Genomic DNA, 18,272 nt, shown 5'->3' on the forward strand with positions numbered 1-18,272 from the left:
TGGTCAATGACTTAGTTTGGGCTTATCGCACAACTGTGAATACACTGTCTGGAAAAGGTCCTTTTGTTGTCATGAGATGGCGTCCTGCTAGTACCAAATTAATTCCAGCATGGATGAAAGAGTGTATAGGTTTAGCTAATTTGGATTATGACAAATTGAAGGATAACAAAGTTCCTACACATGGAGTGTGTATAAAACCCAATGACTTAGTAAAAGTCAAACCTGGACGAATTAGTGCTGGGTTTACTAAATTTCGTGGTCCGTACAAAGTAAAAAATGTACGTAGGAGACATGTTACGCTATATAATGGTGATAACTGGAATTTGAGAAGAGTTGCTCTCTACAAAAAAACAACAGTCAGGGGATGAATGATGAAAACGAATGGAGTAGTAATTGTAATCCTTACCTTCTCATTAGTGATGAAGAAGTTTGTGGTAATCCACCCACTGTTGTTATTGGGGATCGCGGTGATACTACCAATAATAGGTGCATGTCCCAGAGATCAAGGTGCCCACCTAGGTATCTACAAGATTATGTTTGTGGTGATAAGGGACGTGTCTCATTGATACATATTTTCTTCTGTATTATAGTTGTTATTATACTTGTTAATGTCATTTAGGAGAGATAAAGGGAAGAGGATATGTTATGTTCTGGACATGTTATGATGTAGTATATGTGTTATGGCACTTTAAGTGCTAAGTTCTATCTTTGGTTCTAGTGTTGCTATGTGACTTGTCATTGTAGTGTTCCTCTGCTGTCAGTTGTACACTGGCTGCAGTGGGGACACCAACGTTATCTCTGCGCTCTTAATGAAATATCAATCTTATGAATATTAACAATTGTGGAAGATTATTTGGACTACAACAGCGTGCAGACCCACTCCCTGAGCCATTTAATGGCCCTTGGGACCTCACCCCGCATGGCCTGACATCTTATTTGGAGAAGGGGGTGTGAGACCCTCCTCCCTGAACCCCCAAATGGCCCTGGGGTGATGTCAGCCAGTGTCCCAGGGACCCCATCTCCACGGACACTGTTTTGTTCCCTGCACGGGCAGGAAACATAGGTTGCTTCCACCCAGCTGGAGTAGAAACAAAAGCTGCAAAGTAGTACAGCTCCTGCCGGGACCCAGGATGAGTGCTGGCATGGGAGCCTGCGGGGCAGTGGTGGGCATGGGCCTCACCTTCTGGCCCCCAAAGATTGGGTATGTTGTGGGGGACCTGGGTGGGAAAGGAGTACCCACTAAAATAAAAAAAGATAAGCTCTGGGAGCCTGGATAGGACTGGGGCACACAAGTATTAAAAAAGAAAGTTGCAGCCTTTGCCGCCTCACTATTGAAGCAGCGAGGCTACTCATTCTATATTCACTGCTCCCTCCTGGGAACGCCCCGCTGTGCCCTGCATGGACTTTATTTGTACATACTGTAGTTATTGTGGTACCCCAAGCAGGGCCAGGGGTACCACCAACAATTTTAAAAAGTGTTGTGGGGGGGGGGGGCTGCAAGGATAACAGCAGACCCCCTCCCCCACAGGAAGGTTAAAAAACACTGTAAGTCTCCTGAGTTAATAGATCCTTGACCCCAGAAGAGCTTACCATATAATGTTCAAGCCCTTTGAGCTGTATGTTCTTCAGTTGGAGTGCAAAGGTCCTTTGTGGTTGGTTCAATGGTTGCATTTTGTGGTTTGAAGAGTGGTTGCTTAGAATGTTTATTATAAATATTTTTGTGACGGTTCATTTGCATTGCCAGGTGTGTATTTATAAGGAGTACTTTTGAATATGGTTATGATAAATTATTCTGACAAAGCTAATAATTCTGCTTCTTATAGGTTGATGTACTGACCCCTTGCTAAAACCAATAGACCAGCCTTTTCTGGTTTGTGTTCTGAGCCTTTGACAAAGCCAGTAGGTGTGCCTTACTTAAAATGACTTTTATATTGTTAATTTACATTTTTTTTAAACTTAGAAGTTCACTGAAAAAACTAAAGGTTAAAGTGATGTTATAGTTAGGTGAAAATGTCAGTTAAAACGTAACATTTTAAACTAAGAAAAAATACTGAAATTCACCAGTTGTAATCAATCAAAGTAACTATAACTCGTGCCCTAGCCATGCACTGCTTTTGACCACACATATTACTTCACTCATGTCATAGTCTATGATATCATTGATAATCAGTGATGACATCTGAAATTATGTCATTGATGAAACCACTATGCATGGCAAGGGCATGAGTATCAGGGAGGCAGAGGACATTATGTCTGCCACCCTGATTGTCTACACAGAGCACTCTACATCACACGCACACACACACATGCACACACACACAAGCTCCACAAAAATGGTAGTTATCTTATGGCCACCAAAGAAGGATGCATAGAGAACAAAGACAAAATGGCCACCATGCCCACACACGCCATCTCTCTGTCTCTCTCTCTGAACCATACACATGTGTAAATCATTCTACAGGAAATGTTACAAAAGACAATGAGGGTTTCCAGGTGTAGGAGTCACATATCCGTAATGATAGGCATTAATGTTACAAGTGCTAGGTATGGAGAAAAAAAAATAGTCCGGACTGAAAACTTGATGCAGTAGTTGAGGTTGTGTGTAGCAGTAAGACTTTATCTGATATAGACTTCTACCACAGATTCCTTACCTTTGATTTTCCCTAGACATCAGACTGGATACAGAAGATTTTTTGTGAGCAGCATCCCTGCACACCGGTAGGTGGCGTTGTCGTCTCTGCCAGAAGTCACATCCGTGACACCTATATATGTACCACCCAGGCGTACTGATGTCAGTTCTTTTCTTTCTGCGCCAGCCAGCAAAAATTCGGAGAAGAGCTACCCCTCTGCCATTTTTTGACAGATTTATTTTGATGTTTTGTCAACTGTTTTTGAGGTATTACTGCCTGGTTTGTCTGAATGTCATCTCGTGGGGCAAGTTTTAAGCCTTGCGACGCCTGTCACTGGCCGATGTTGGACTCATACCTTGGACTCGTACCTCATCTGTCTGTGGTGCCTGGAGTGTGACCACAACATAAAGTTGTTTCTGATTGTCGCACCATTGCCCCAAAAGCTTTGAGGGAGTGGCCCCTGAAGCTGTTTGCGGCCCGGCACGCGACTACACGGAAATTGAGGTTCTGATCGAAGGGAAGGTCCCGGGATTGTTAGCAGAGCCCAAAGTCCTCTTTTTCCCATTCAAAGTCCGCCTGACACTCCGGTAAGAGGCATAAGAAAAAGAGCAAAAAGTCGTAGCACCCTTCAACTTCTCCTCGTCCATCGGCCAATGAGACGAGGGAGCATCGGCGCTTGATGCATGGTTCTTTGAAGCCTGCCCCTGGACTGACTCCTCGCCTCCCCATCTTTCCGGGAGCCGGAGCGACCCCCACTCAACTCAAAGAGTTTTATGGGACAATGAGTCTCATTTTTGGGTAGCCCGGCCCTGTTGATGCACCTTCAGGCCCTGTGGGGTTAGAGAGCCCCATCTGGTTCTGCGCTGGTGGCTCCATTGGGCTCACAGTCCTTGATATGGACCGATGCCGGTTGTACCAATTGACCTTCCCCGGCGCTGGTCCCAAGGTCGATGCTCCGGGTGCCATCAGTGCCCACCGGCTGCACCATTCCCATTGCGATCCCTGACTCTGACACAGAGCCGGATGGGTGTCGCCCGATGCAGACTCCGACAGGACCACGCTTCCTAGATCGGAGCCTGAGCCCTATTCCCATGGGCCAGGACTCAGGGAGGAATCACTCACCCTAATATGGACTGGTCTGAGGAACTGGGTGAAGCCAGTGGACTTGAGACTTCTCCAGATACTGGTATGCTTTCTCCCCCAAATGATGCTACGGAGGAGGCAGCCTTGTGTGCAATGGTGGTGCAGAGGATGGCTGAGGTCCTTGACCTGCAGCTGCCCTCGGTGGCGGGTCAAGACCAACATCATGACAGGTGCTGCAACAGGGACTCTCATCACCAGAACCCCTACTCCCTTCCAATGATGCCCTCACTGACGTCCTGTTGGGGACCTGGTCCAAACCCAACACAGGGGCTTCTGTAGAGGTTGTAGGTCCAATCTTCAACTTCTGAGGGTGCATTCCCTACCACTCCGCTGGGCAGGGAATCCAAAAGGCTGGACTCTTTGGGGAAGAAATGTTTTTCTTCTGTCATCTTTTGGGCTGTTACTCCCACACTCTGCGGAACACGGTTTCCCAAGTGATGCCACAGGTTCCGGAGGAGGCCCAGGACGTACTTTCTCAGGCTGTTGCTGACATAAAAGCTGGGAACGCGAAGTTGGGCAAAACTCCGCCTCCGTGGCGGAGTGGAGTACGAGGCCAGCCCCATATTAAAAAAATGTTTAAAAAATGTGCAGTTCATGAAAATCATAATATCTACAGGGACGCGAGGAGGTTGCTGGAAAAAGGGAGACCCTGCGGCGAGGAGCAGGGCAGGCAGAAGACAAGGTAAGTGGTGTTTAAAAAAAATAATGCTGGTTCGTGGTCCCGGGGTGGAGCGGAGCTCTGCGTAGTTCAACAGAGGTTTTTTTTTACTCCGTGGAACTACGCGGAGCACCACTATGCATACTCTGCCCTGGGTTAATCGACAGTGGCCCTGAGATGTCACACCTGGTGCAGGATGACTGGCTTTTCGGGGATGTCCACGCTTATCTTATGGACATTCCCTTCCATGGCACCCGTCTGTTCGGGGACAAGGCAGACTTTGCGCTGAAGTGCTTTATGGATTCGCAGGCTACAGCCAAGTCCTTGGGCATCTGGCTGCCCCATATCACCCCAAGTCTGTCTTTCACTCCTTTCATGGCTATGGGAGTGCCTTCCAACTGCGCCAATACCCTGCCAGCCGCTGAGCTGTGCATGCTGGACCAATTAGTTGGACTGGTTGATGGTGAATTAGAACCAGCTAAAACACAATTAAAGCCTAGGAAACATTTGATTATTTTCTGTAATCAATTAAAGAACCACAAACTCATTTCTTATTAATTCAATTGTGTTTATCTAATAATAATTTCTCTGTTTTAGCATTTATTCACTACAGTTCATAATATAAATTCAGTTTTATTTTAAAAGCGAAATCAGACATTTAGTAAATAAGCATGAATTTAGAAAGCGCAGTCAATTAATTACCAATTAACAAGCGTCGACGACTCTCTGAGCAACCAGAGAGTTATCCGCATTCTTTGGTACAATCTCCGGGATAGGCTGTCCAACCCACAGCAAAGATAAACTCGTCAGATGAAATAACTTCCCGAAAACCAAAGAAACCTAGGCAAACCATGGAAATTATCACCAGCTCAATGCAGACCCAATGCCATGTAAGATCAACCCGATGTGCACCCCCCTTTGGCGGATGAGAAACTTATATACCCTTTTTCCCTATTACTTCATGCTAACGTTCACCAATTTAGGGGTAGAGAAATGTTCTGATTGGACAGTTCGGGGTTATCTGAGAGTTTTTCTACAGTTTCCCAGGGTAAACTGGTTCTCCATGAGACTTAGCATAGGAAGGCGCAATCTGTATAGTTCCCTTTTCTCCTGGGCGAAAGTTGCAAATGTAACATTTAGAATAAGAGAAGACATTTCTCCACAGGTTCTGTATTATCCCTTCCGTTGTTCTCACAGCATCGTCAGTTGGCAGACAAACACGTTCATCCTTGACAAGGAACACGTGTCACAGATCTGAGGTCATTGGGAGATCTCCATAGCCATCCGATTCTGCGCAGAAACCATTGCACTCACATGGTGGCGTTCGCAGTAGAGACTCCATCTTGGGTACTGCGGCCTAGTAGGCCCGAATGTCAACTTAAGCAAAAATAGACATAACAGTAATTAGAATATGGAAATGAAGATGCTAATGTTTAAACCCACACTAATACCATTATATATTAGTATTTTCCTAGCTGTGGCAACATTTAAAGCGATAATACTCACCATTTTGTAATCCTGAAAGCACAAACAATCACAAAGCAATATAAATCATGCAATTTTCTATTTCACCATAATCTAAAGTTAGTTTGTGTACCATAATTAATTAATTAATTAATTATTCTGCCATGCAATTAGCATTTTAGTCCCACATGTATCTCGTGTTTATCAAGGTGTAAAAGTTGATTAGTAAATTTCACTGCAAACCAGTAAGTGCAAGTTATATTTAGAATGATCACGTAATTAATTTCATGCAATTTAGAGGAGGCATACAAAATGTTGTTTTACCTGCTCCATCAATGGCAATGTCTGCTTAGCGTGGCTATGCATTACAAAACAAAGAATGTACATTTCTTTTGACTTGTACCTGGGGCTGCCACTTGCAAGGTCCTGCACCAGTATGGCCGTTATTTTAATGTGCCTGCCAGTTCAAAAGTGAGGAAAATCAAATAACGCCGGTATTTTCCTTTTTTAGTGCACACTTTAAACAGTTGTGTCCTTCACTTTGCGCTGAATGTTGACCCTGTGCTGTGCTCTGCTCTGAATGGGCTTCTTACTGGGTGCAGAGGGGCCTCAGACGTTGTGATGGAAAGTCGGCCTCTGCTTCTACGCGTTTGCTGTAGCGGAGATCTAGGGAGGTTTGCATTCCTACAAATACTTATGCGGTGATTTATTTTCCTATTTACGGTTTTACTTCATAATCCCCCAAAAAGAAAATACCTCCAACGCAAATGTTGCCAGTATTTACCCAATCTAGAAGTTAAACAATATAACGGCCCCGCCAGTGTAAACACAGGCCACGTGCGGGACGGGAGTCCGGTGCCCCGTGCTTTCACTTTACTACTTAATGAGTTTTCTTCCTTTTTATTTTCACTTTATTCACTGTGGGCGGGATCGGCCTCGCAGCCAATCGCGTAAGAAGAAACATACTCTGTGAGGGAGATTAAAGTAGTGTAGGGCCTTTCTATTCGTGTTAGGGGTTCTTGGCATGTGGTTGGCTTAAGGCGCTCATACAAGCGTTGATTGCAATTGGCTCAAGAAAACATTTCTTTGCTACTGATTGGCTGAATGGCGTCCAGGAAGCTTTCGTAGTTTCTGATTCGCTGTTGAATCGTGTTCCTGTTGCTCATTGAATGGGATGTCTCCTGCCGGTGGGCGGGCTCTTGACTCCTCACCGGTGCTCCGCGGTGTGTCTGGCTGAGCCGATGCCGGCCTGAAGAGCCCCTGAACCGCGGAAGCGCTGTCGGTGCTGGTGAGTGAACTCCTGTGACTAGAGCCGCACAGCAGCAGCCTTGTGGTGCCCCACAGTGCCCAGAGCCACACGGGCAGTACTAGGGTCCTATGGGTGCCGCCCCCGCGGAGAGCTTCTTCTGGGCGTGGTCGAGATCTTCCTCCTCCTATCACGGTGCTCCTATAGGAGGAACTACAGGGCTGACCCTCTGTTGAGCTAGAGCATTGCCAGGGAGGTCATGCACCCACCCACAACTCCACAGGGCTGTCCCTTTCCACAGACCCTGCACCCACCCACCCACAACTCCACAGGGCTGTCCCTTTCCACAGACCCTGCACCCACAGCTTTGTGGGTCTGTATCCTCTCACAGCTCCCCCACCCACAACTCCACAGGGCCATCCCGTCCCACAGATCCTGCACCCACTGCTCTGCTGGGCTGTACCCTCTCACAGCTCCCACATTCACAACTCCACAGAGCTGTCCCTTTCCACAGACCCTGCACCCACAGCTCCGTGGGGCTGTATCCTCTCGCAGCTCCCCCACCCACAACTCCACAGGGCCATCCCGTCCCACAGATCTTGCACCCACTGCTCTGCTGAGCTGTACCCTCTCACTGCTTCCACATTCACAACTCCACAGGGCCATCCCCTCCCATAGATCCTGCCCCCGCTGCTCTGTGGGGCAGTATTCTCTCACACCCACAACTCCACAGGGCCATCCCGTCCCACAGATCCTGCACCCACTGCTGCTGGGCTGTACCCTCTCACAGCTCCCACATTCACAACGCCACAGGGCTATCCCCTCCCACAGACCATACACCCACAGCTCCGTGGGGCTGTATTGTCTCACAGCTCCCCCACCCTCAACTCCACAGGGCCATTCCGTCCCACATATCCTGCCCCGCTGCTCTGTTGGGCAGTACACTCTCACACCCTCAACTCCACAGGCAATCCCGTCCCACAGATCCTGCACTCACTGCTCTGTGGGGCATTACACTCTCACACCCACAACTCCACAGGGCCATCCCGTCCCACAGATCCTGCACCCGCCGCTCTGTGGGGCAGTACCCTCTCACACCCACAACACCATCCCGTCCCACAGATCCTGCACCCGCCACTCTGTGTGGCAGTACCCTCTCACACCCACAACTCCACAAGGCCATCCCGTCCCACAGATCCTGCACCCACTGCTCTGTGGGGCAGTACCTTCTCACACCCACAACTCCACAGGGCCATCCCGTCCCACAGATCCTGCACCCACTGCTCTGCTGGGCTGTACCCTCTCACAGCTCCCACATTCACAACTCCACAGGGCTGTCCCTTTCCACAGATCCTGCACCCACAACTCTGTGGGGCTGTATCCTCTCACAGCTCCCCCACCCACAACTCCACAGGGCCATCCCCTCCCATAGATCCTGCCCCCGCTGCTCTGTGGGGCAGTACCCTCTCACACCCACAACTCCACAGGGCCATCCCCTCCCACAGGTCCTGCACCCACTGCTCTGCTGGTCTGTAGCCTCTCACAGCTCCCCCACCCACAACTCCACAGGGCCATCCCATCCCACAGACCCTGCATCCGCCGCTCTGTGGGGCAGTACCCTCTCACACCCACAACTCCACAGGGCTATCCCCTCCCATAGATCCTGCACCCGCTGCTCTGTGTGGCAGTGCCCTCTCACACCCACAACGCCACAGGGCTATCCCCTCCCACAGATCATACACCCACAGCTTCAGCTCTGTGGGGCTGTATCCTCTCAGCTCCCCCACCCACAACTCCACAGGGCCATCCCGTCCCACAGATCCTGCACCCGCTGCTCTGTGGGGCAGTACACTCTCACACCCACAACTCCACAGGGATATCCCCTCCCATAGATCCTGCACCCACTGCTCTATGGGGCAGTACCCTCTCACACCCACAACGCCACAGGGCTATCCCCTCCCACAGATCCTGCACCCACTGCTTTGCTGTACCCTCTCACAGCTCCCACATTCACAACTCCACAGGGCTATCCCCTTCCATAGATCCTGCCCCCTCTGCTCTGTGGGGCAGTACACTCTCACACCCACAACTCCACAGGGCCATCCCCTCCCTTAGATCCTGCACCCACTGCTCTGCTGGGCTGTACTCTCTCACAGCTCCCACATTCACAACTCCACAGGGCTATCCCCTCCCATAGATCCTGCACCGCTGCTCTGTGGGGCAGTACACTCTCACACCTACTACTCCACAGGGCTATCCCCTCCCATAAATCCTGCACCTGCTGCTCTGTTGGGCAGTACACTCTCACACCCACAACTCCACAGGGCCATCCTCTCCCATAGATCCTGCACCCGCTGCTCTGTGGGGCAGTACCCTCTCACACCCACAACTCCACAGGGCTATCCCCTCCCATTGATCCTGCACCGCTGCTCTGTTGGGCAGTACACTCTCACCCACAACTCCACAGGGCCATCCCCTCCCATAGATCCTGCACCCGCTGCTCTGTGGGGCAGTACCCTCTCACACCCACTACTCCACAGGGCTATCCCCTCCCATTGATCCTGCACCTGCTGCTCTGTGGGGCAGTACCTTCTCACACCCACAACTCCACAGGGCTATCCCCTCCCATAGATCCTACACCCGCTACTCTGTGGGGCAGTACACTCTCACAGCTCCCACATTCATAACTCCACAGAGCCAGGGCGTCCACTCCCACAGACCTTGCACAAACGTCTCTGCTGGGCTGTACCTTCTCACAGCCACAACTACACAGGGCTATCCCCTCTTACAGATCCTGCACTCGCTGCTCTGTGGGGCTATGCCCTCTCACAGCTCCACAGGGCAGACCCTTCACCCTCTTCTCTGCCGGGCTGTACCCTCTCACAGCTCCCACATTTATAACTCCACAGGGCCAGGGCGTCCACTCCCACAGACCTTGCACCCACGGCTCTGCAGGGATATACCCTCTCACAGCTCCACAGAAGTATCCCCTCCCACAGACCCTTCACCCTCTGCTCCGCCGGGCTGTACCCTCTCACAGTTCCCACATTCATAACTCGCCAGGGCGTCCACTCCCACAGACCTTGCACCTACGGCTCCGCAGGAATATACCCTCTCACAGCTCCCACAACTCCACAGGACCATCCCCTCCCACAGATCCTGCACCCACTGCTCTGCGGAGCTGTACCGTCTCACAGCTCCCACATCCATAACTCTACGGGGCCGTCCCGTCCCACAGATCCTGCAGCCACTGCAGCACGGGGCTGTATCCTATCACAGCTCCCACACCCACAACTCCACAGACAACCTATTAAAAGCTTTTGCTCGGTTGCATTAATATATGTATACCAATATTTAAAACGTATATTCAAGATGTAAATGTATGTATTTTCAGAACTCGTATGCAAATGTTTGGACCAAAATGGTTGAATTTCCAAAATATATGTAATGCTATTTATTGAGTTGTCTGTTATGTATTATCCATCCAAAGGCATTTAATATTGACAACACCTTTTTTAGGTCTCGCGACCTGCGTTGCACTGCGCAGCAGTGCTCGCGCAGGCGAGAGTCCTTTTGTCCGGGGTTCAGAAATGGACCCTGGAATCGCACACGCTTGTGCATGTTTGTTTTCTTTTCAGCTCTTTCATTGGCCCTTGCGTGCGTCTTAGTCTTAAAGACTGCACACAATTGGCCCGAGGCGCACACATAGCTCCTCCCATGGCCTATTGGTGACTATTACGCTCACCAAACGCGTAATAGACACCAATAGGCCGTGGGAGGAGCTGTGATCGTGCCCAGAGTCAGGCGTGCCACACGCGCCACTTGTTATAGAATGGTTACAATACAAATAGTTACCTATTGGTATCTCTTGAATTTGTGAGATGCTCTGCACTCGGGGTAGAAAGGCTGATGGCGTGGCAGCTATTTCCACGTGGTGGACTCGGTTTTTGTTAGTTGATGCGCTGAGTGTTTGGACCGAGCACAAACGGTTGGATTAGGTTCTGTGTTGAAATATATATATTTTTGTTAGTATCTTGACGTCTTCCTCGTTAATTTTAACAATCTGGCTGTCTATGCACCTTTTTTCATTTTTATGCGCGTTAACTGTTATGTCTAATAGTCTGTTGGGGAAAGGTTTGAGTAAAATCGTGGCGGGGGAGTTGAAGTTCGAGCATACGCAGGAGACCGCTCCGGCTCCCCTCCCGACGTCTTCCTCGTTAATTTTAACAATCTGGCTGTCTATGCACTTTTTTCATTTTTATGCGCGTTAACTGTTATGTATAATAGTCTGTTGGGGAAAGGTTTGAGTAAAATTGTGGCGGCGGAGTTGAAGTTCGAGCATACGCAGGAGACCGCTCCGGCTCCCCTCCCTCTTCCTGTTCTTACAGTTGAGTTGAAGGTCACCTAGTCGGTTCAGGTTTCTGCTGGGGTTCGGTTGTTAGTTTAGAGTGGAAGATGGCGGCATCTTTGGAAATTCACGTCAGGGCGCACGCCGGTGTCTATCTGCTAAATTATGTACAGTACGGGCTGTATAATTGTTTGCACTCAGGGTTTCAAACGGTAAAGCACTCTGACACCGACAAACTACAAGTAACTGTGTACACTACATTAAGTACTGGTGTCAATCGCGTCATCTATGTCCGGGTTATTTCTTTCGGGTTTACACCTCCACGTGCGCATTAAACCCAAATTCGCAGTTCAATAAATGAGCCCTCCAGGTGCCTACCACAAGCCCTCTAGTCTAGTACTGCCTACTTGATGATGTTGAACTCTGGTACCGACTACACATGCGCAGATTAATCTGCCTGAAAGAGTGCTCAGTAAATGCGTAAATGCTCACCTAGAAGCGCCTCCGGTTTTCCTCTGTGCGCACCGTGGCCGCGCCGCCATAGCGGGAACTCCACCGCCGTGCTTTTGCTATTTTGACAGCTCATTTCACACTGTGTGGGAGTCGGGACTTTTACCGAGCTCGGGCAGACGTATTCATAGTGTTTGGCGCTGTTTCTCGTTTTCATTATTGCTGAGTTTCCTTTCACCTACTCTGACAACTGGGTCAGGTGTTCGCGCGGGGAAGAGCCTGTGTAAGTGGAGCCGTGCCAGACAGTGACTCACGGCACGCTATAGATGCAATGAAAACAATACGCAAGCCCTTCCAATGAAGCTGCTCAGCGTTGGCCTAGTAACCGTATTTACGCTAATAAAAACACATGGCATGTGTCCAGGGCACGTTGTGCCTTCGAGGCATGTGCAGTACTTAGTACTTCTGTTTTCCAAAGGCAAGGCCTCTCCAGTCTAAAGGTCGGAACATTTTGAGAGATAAATGTCTGTTAATATTTTACTATGAACGGTTCATTAAAATAGCCTTTTGATAGCAGTGCAGAACCATGTAATTCTTGGAGTGGTTGTGTGTGTGTGTGTGTGTGGTTGTGTGTGTAGTTGTGGGTGTGTGTGTGTTTGTGTGGGTGTGTGTGTGTGGTTGTGTGTGTTTGTGTGTGGTTGATTGTGTGTGGTTGTGGTGGTTGTGTATGCGTGTGGTTGTGGTGGTTGTGTGTGTGGTTGGGTGTGGTTGTGTGATTACACATCACATAATTACACTGTATTCAATACAACATAAATACACTCCACATACCACTCAGTACTACATAATTGCACCTCACTTAATTACTCTCTACTTAATGCCAGATAAATACACTCCACACAATACCACTCTGTGCCACATAACAACATAACACATAATTACACTGTACTCAATGCAACATACATATACACCTTTCACTCAAGTTCGTGTTATATAAAAAAACAAAAAAAAAACAATTGCAATGCAATAGGTCTCACATTACTGAATCTTTGAGCTGCAATTGGTGTTGCATTATTATTAGCAATGCCAACAGCTCAAACTTTAATAATGCGAGACCTATTACATTGAAAATGCTTGTTTACACAAGCACTGGCAAGAGTGCCTGAGGGGATCACTGCTAATAATCTTGTATATGGTGGCCACTAATGTAATCTTCTCTGTTATGGTCATTATTACAACACTAATAATATTAGCTTTAGATGATTTTCATCAAACCTAAGTAGCTTTTATTACAGAAATGGTCGGAGACCCCTGCTCAAATCACTGGCTCTGATCTGCTACCACATCTGCTCCATGGACTGGACTCCTCCCATTCTCTCTTTCCTCCTGCCGCTCTCTGCAGGAGTAGGACTGCCCCAGTCTCTTAACATTTCAAAAATAATGTAATTGCAAAAAACAAAAGTAGCCGTATATACGTCTTAGGCAGGCAGTGGTTAACTACTGCCATGCTGAGAGTTTGAGTTTGTGGCAATAATCTTTACCTTTTTATGAACATAAATATTAAAGACATACACTTTAAAAAAAATGTTTTTATTAGAGTTTAACAAATTACATGAATGCATTGATGTAGCAGAAAAGTACTATATTGGGAACTACAAAGCTATTCGAAGTTGCGAAACATTGTGTTTACATAGCATATTGCGAACTGTGATGAAACATCCATTACATAAAGAAAAGTAAATGGTGGTTGCTGTGTGCAACCTGCACAATAAGAATTTGGGAAAGGGGTGGGAGTGGAGGCAGACATAATCAAGTAGGGCTGATGTTGATGCAAACTTGGTAGAAGGATTTGCAGGGGCGACATCGGAGGTCGGGCCTGTTGCGTAGCTATGGCATGTAGGGTACTGAAGGGGGGGTAGAGGAATAGTGTACCAGGGGGCGGGCGTCAATAATTTTAAGGTATAAGGTGGTTGGTTGAAATGAGTTCTGAAGGGTCGGGTGTCGGGATGCTCAATGAGAGAGCTTGTCTTGAGGCAAGCGGTCATGTGATTGTGTTAGCTGTGTGTCCCATTCCAGGATATGGGCCGTTTGCGAATGTGGCGCACATCTTCATAGCGGAGGGTGGTTCCCTCACTAGTCCCCCATTTACGTAAAGACGTAACTAGACTAGCTAATGGGAATCACAATAAGAAGAGATGGAAGTGTATATGTATAGGAGTATGAGGAGTGTAACGGGCAGAGATCATCATTTGTCTTTAAGTGGCATTAGAGCAGTGTTTTCCTAATTGTGGGAGAGGATTTTTGATGGGTTGCCAAAGTCCAAGCAATAAATAAAGAAGCCTTTTAACTTCTGTATTTATCCTCTCATATTTGCTGTGTTTCAAACACATAGGTCATATGTCAGGCTATTTCTTCTGTTGCTTATTTTCTAGGTCGAGCCTAGCGAAGCGCGCATGCGTTGACTAGGAAACCGACCTCTTGGTAATCATTCTGGACTTTTCACACGCTCGGACCTGTGTTTTTTTTTTTGGGAGCGTTTTTTCTATTGGGCTTTGCGTGGGTCTTTGTAAAAAGACAGCACGCAATTGGGCAAAGGGGGGTGCATGTCCCACCTTTCTCAGGACATGTATCTGCCCACGGCCTACGGCTTGCGGTTACAAGCAGCGGCGCGCAGTGTGCCATCTGTTATGTGTCAGATTTCACACGAGCGTGCGCGCACCACTCGCGGGACGCTGCAGCTGCATTCCTCGCATCCCATGGCGTTTTGCCTTCGGAAGCGAGCAGCTGCAGTGCCTCTTTGTTGCTGATTCCTTTGACACACTACGTAGTTGCAATCGAGGCACACTGGTACCCAAGCGTCTTCGTTTTTCCCTCACTACTCCAGCGAGTCCATTCACTGGAACATGAATGAATGTAAGGCTTATTTCAATAGTCAGCGGGTTCCCTCAGACGATGCGCGTTTACTCACAAAGCAGCCTATTGAACTGTAGGTGCGTGCGTAATTTTATGTTCTACTGCCGTTAAGTATCCGACATTCTTCGCTGTTTGTCAAATGGCTAATAAAACACAGCCCTTTTAACAAAGACGTGGTTACTATGGAGAGACATTTTCATTGCCGTATTCTGGTGTGAGGGGGTGCCGGGTTCACCCATGTTTCCTCAAGAGGAACTTCCGCTTAAAATAGCAGATGTAATACCTGCATGCTGGCTTTGGGTGCTACATAAATGACCCTATATTACGTTTTCTTCCAGAGCGCCCTTCTATACACGCAGCCTGGGGCGGCCGCCCCTCCATCCCCACCTTCCCTCCGGCTGTGCATTCCAGCAGCTGGAGGTCTGAGCTTGGCCGCAGGGCCCGCGTGTGGGATGTGCGCTGTGACTCACAGGAAATGCTGTATTTTTACTCGGCTCCTTGGTGATGCGGTCTTTGTGCCTTCCCCGTCTTTAGGAATCCTGCACATTGATGAGAAGGTTGTGTTTATAGTGCGTGGCGCACCGTGCTTCCCATGTGGGCAGGAAGAGAGCACAAAGGACACTGCACAATTTAACAAGCATTGGCAAAGCCAATAGGTCTCGCCTTTTGGCTTTGCAATGCGTTTTGCTGACTCTGTTCAGCATTTAAACAGTGGCGTGCCGCGCGGGGGTGGGTACCTCACTCCAAACACGAGCGCTAGTGTTAAGTGAAGTGTTAAAAGCCAGCCACTCGAAAAAGAAAAGAACGTGAGATAGCACGATAACGGGTACAAGCTAAACAGGAGAATGAAGTATTGTAAATTGCTGGCACATTTCTGTGGCACAAAAAAAAATACAGCCTGATATGTCTAGTGCTCATAAACAGATGAAGGGAATGACACGGAGTAGAATATTATTCTAAATGGTGCCACTTAGAATACCAGCGGGCCCACGTCCAGTGTTGGCCCACTGGAAGGAAGGGCGCCGGTTCCCCGTACTGCCGGGCTCCTTTTCCAAAGCCAAGAAGTTAAAAGTTCCGGAGCCAGAAGGGCAGTGCCTGGCTGCAAGAACACCTAGGTACAGCGCCCCGAATCGGCTGCCATGTGTTAAGTGGCGCTACATATTATGAGCAGAACCAGTAGTTGTATTTTCTAATTCTGGTGACACATTGTTTCAAGTTTATTTACGCGTCGCTTAATAAAGTAGATTCCGGTGCAATGTTTTTTTTTAAATATTTATTTTTAATTGAAACAACTCCTCGCCATCTGACTTTATAGGATACACATAGCAACAAGTGGGATAAGGGAGGGGGGTAGGCGGAGGGAGGCACGCAGGCTGGCAAATGGTGTGCACTTTCGCGTCCGCTTTGATGTTCTCAGTGGCCGCGCGGCTCACTGAGAACATCAAAGCGGCCGCGAAAGTGATCACGCAGGCTGACAAATGGTGCGCGCGCCCGGCGCACATGCACTGTAGCTGGAGGCCTGAAAAAAGCCACTAGTTTGCACTTCCAAATCCCGCTTACTAAAACTCTCACCAGAGAAGCGCTAAAGCGCTGGCTCAGGCGAGACCTAAAAACGTGTTGCTGTTATTTATAGCCAAGCGGGGCAAATTGTATGTCATTTCGCACGTGTTGGTTCTCTAGGTAAAGTGGCGGAACCTTTTTTTTTTTTTTTTTTAAAGTTTGTTTCTTAAAGGCCTGCTTGTATAGAGGAACCGTTGTAGTCTCCAGAAAAAAATGGTACTGCATGCTTTTATCAACTGTTAGGAAAAGTGGTTGTATCTCTGCCCGGCTGCTGGCGGGGCTGAGATTGCCCAAATCACTTTTTTGGGGAGAAAAACAGGGAGGGGACTGCTAGTCGTTTCTTTGAAGTGATCAGTAATTAGTCTGCTGACTTCGAGGAGCCGAATGACCCACCCCCTGGGCCGGGTTGCCCTCCAAGCCCTGATGGCACGGCTGCTGCCTTTGATGAGCCACCATCCCCTGCTGACGAAAAACAGCTTCTGGGCATCTTAAATAAGCAGAAAAACACATTAATATTCGAGTGATCAGACCGTCCCAAAGACCCTCCACTGCTTAAAGCAGGACTTGGGCTGCATTTGTGAAGACCATTACTGGGTCATTGTGCAGCCCACACCATCGTTTGGAGTTGCACTTTAACACTTATGGTATCGTTCTCGACGTCACATTTGTGCTTCTTTTATTTAACATCGTGAAAATAAAAGACCGGTTCAGTCGTTTTCACATCGGAAGCTGTGATCAGATTGCAAGGGGTACCTCAGTATTCGAGTTTTATATTTCTGCAGTTAATTTCTGGGTGATAGCCTGTTTTGTTTTTTAATACATGAGTAGTGTCGTCAGGCTTGGTAGCCAAGATACAATGGAGTGAGGTGGTTTAACCAACTGGTAAAATGGAGAAGCAGTGAGCAGGACCAAGTGAGTCCCCTGGGTTTACTGTCTCCACGTTGGCTGCCATCCCTGGCATTTTGATGTTTTAAATGCTGATCTTTTTGTATTGCCAGTGTTTGCAGCAAGCACACGCTATAGTTGCACTGCTCTAGACGGTTGAGTGCATTGTGCCTGGTAGCATTGACTCTTAGAAATGTCATCGTATTCTCTCTAATCCCTTGACAGTTTGGTGTGAGGATGTGCATCAGAGGGCAGGCGCTGCTCCTGGGAGTCAGGTTTCACGTCTCTGCCTCTGCAGTGAAGCAGATATATGGCTAAGGCTAATAAATGTGTTAACGCTTCCACCCACCATAATGTGAAGCATGACTAAAAACCTATAAGGTCCCAAAGGCGAGACCTATTGGCTATGCCAATGCTTGTTTTAAACATGGGGACTGGTGTTTACAGACTCCTCCCACTTTCCAGTCAGAGAAGAAAAAGTAGGGGGAATTATGTGACATTCTGGCTGGGATATATGAAGTGTGAAAGGAAATGAAAGGCTGTAGGATTTCATTTTTTTGTAACACAGCAAAGGTAAACCTGTCAGTAGTTGTAACTCTGAAGTGCAATGGAAACAAAGAATTTAATCAGATCAGAACAAATTAAGACACTTTACTTAGTGATGCAGAAATAATAAATATTCACTGCAACCTGATTCCAAAACATCATTTGTGTGCAGTATAGTTTTATCCATAAAACTGTATGTCTGTACAAATTTAGTTACCATTTCAATGGAGAATATGCTGTCTGCAAAAGCCAATAAGCTACCACACAGTGCCTTTGTTACATTGAAAAATTGCCTGCTTCATGTCTATTAAAGCTAGGTGAGTCGATAAAGTTTGTCGTACTAAAAAGTGGGTCTTGGGTCTGACAAGTTTGGGAAGCCCTGCAATTGAGGCTTCTTACATACCCAACCTCTATGCCCAGCTGGTCAAT

General features: G+C 48.0%; 1 protein-coding gene and 1 long non-coding RNA gene across 3 annotated transcripts in view; one reads left to right on the forward strand and one right to left on the reverse strand.

The window, feature by feature from the left end:
* Positions 1–4,994: 4,994 nt before the first annotated feature.
* LOC146772168 (uncharacterized) lies at positions 4,995–6,780 on the reverse strand. Its single transcript, XR_014971903.1, has 2 exons — positions 6,220–6,780; positions 4,995–5,808 (listed from the first exon to the last, which is right to left on the reverse strand). It is a non-coding gene; the product is annotated as an uncharacterized LOC146772168 (long non-coding RNA).
* Positions 6,781–7,039: 259 nt separating this feature from the next.
* Positions 7,040–18,272, forward strand: part of MED16 (mediator complex subunit 16) — a 170,407-nt gene continuing 159,174 nt past the window's right edge. Inside the window, exon 1 of one of the 2 annotated variants that reach the window (XM_085636892.1) lies at positions 7,040–7,183. The gene's annotated coding sequence lies outside the window, so the exon portion shown is untranslated. The remainder of the gene's footprint in view (positions 7,184–18,272) is intronic. The other variant, XM_085636893.1, reaches the window with a different exon arrangement.

The sequence above is a fragment of the Triturus cristatus genome, chromosome 12 (assembly GCF_964204655.1).
Source record: "Triturus cristatus chromosome 12, aTriCri1.1, whole genome shotgun sequence".
Taxonomy (NCBI): domain Eukaryota; kingdom Metazoa; phylum Chordata; class Amphibia; order Caudata; family Salamandridae; genus Triturus; species Triturus cristatus.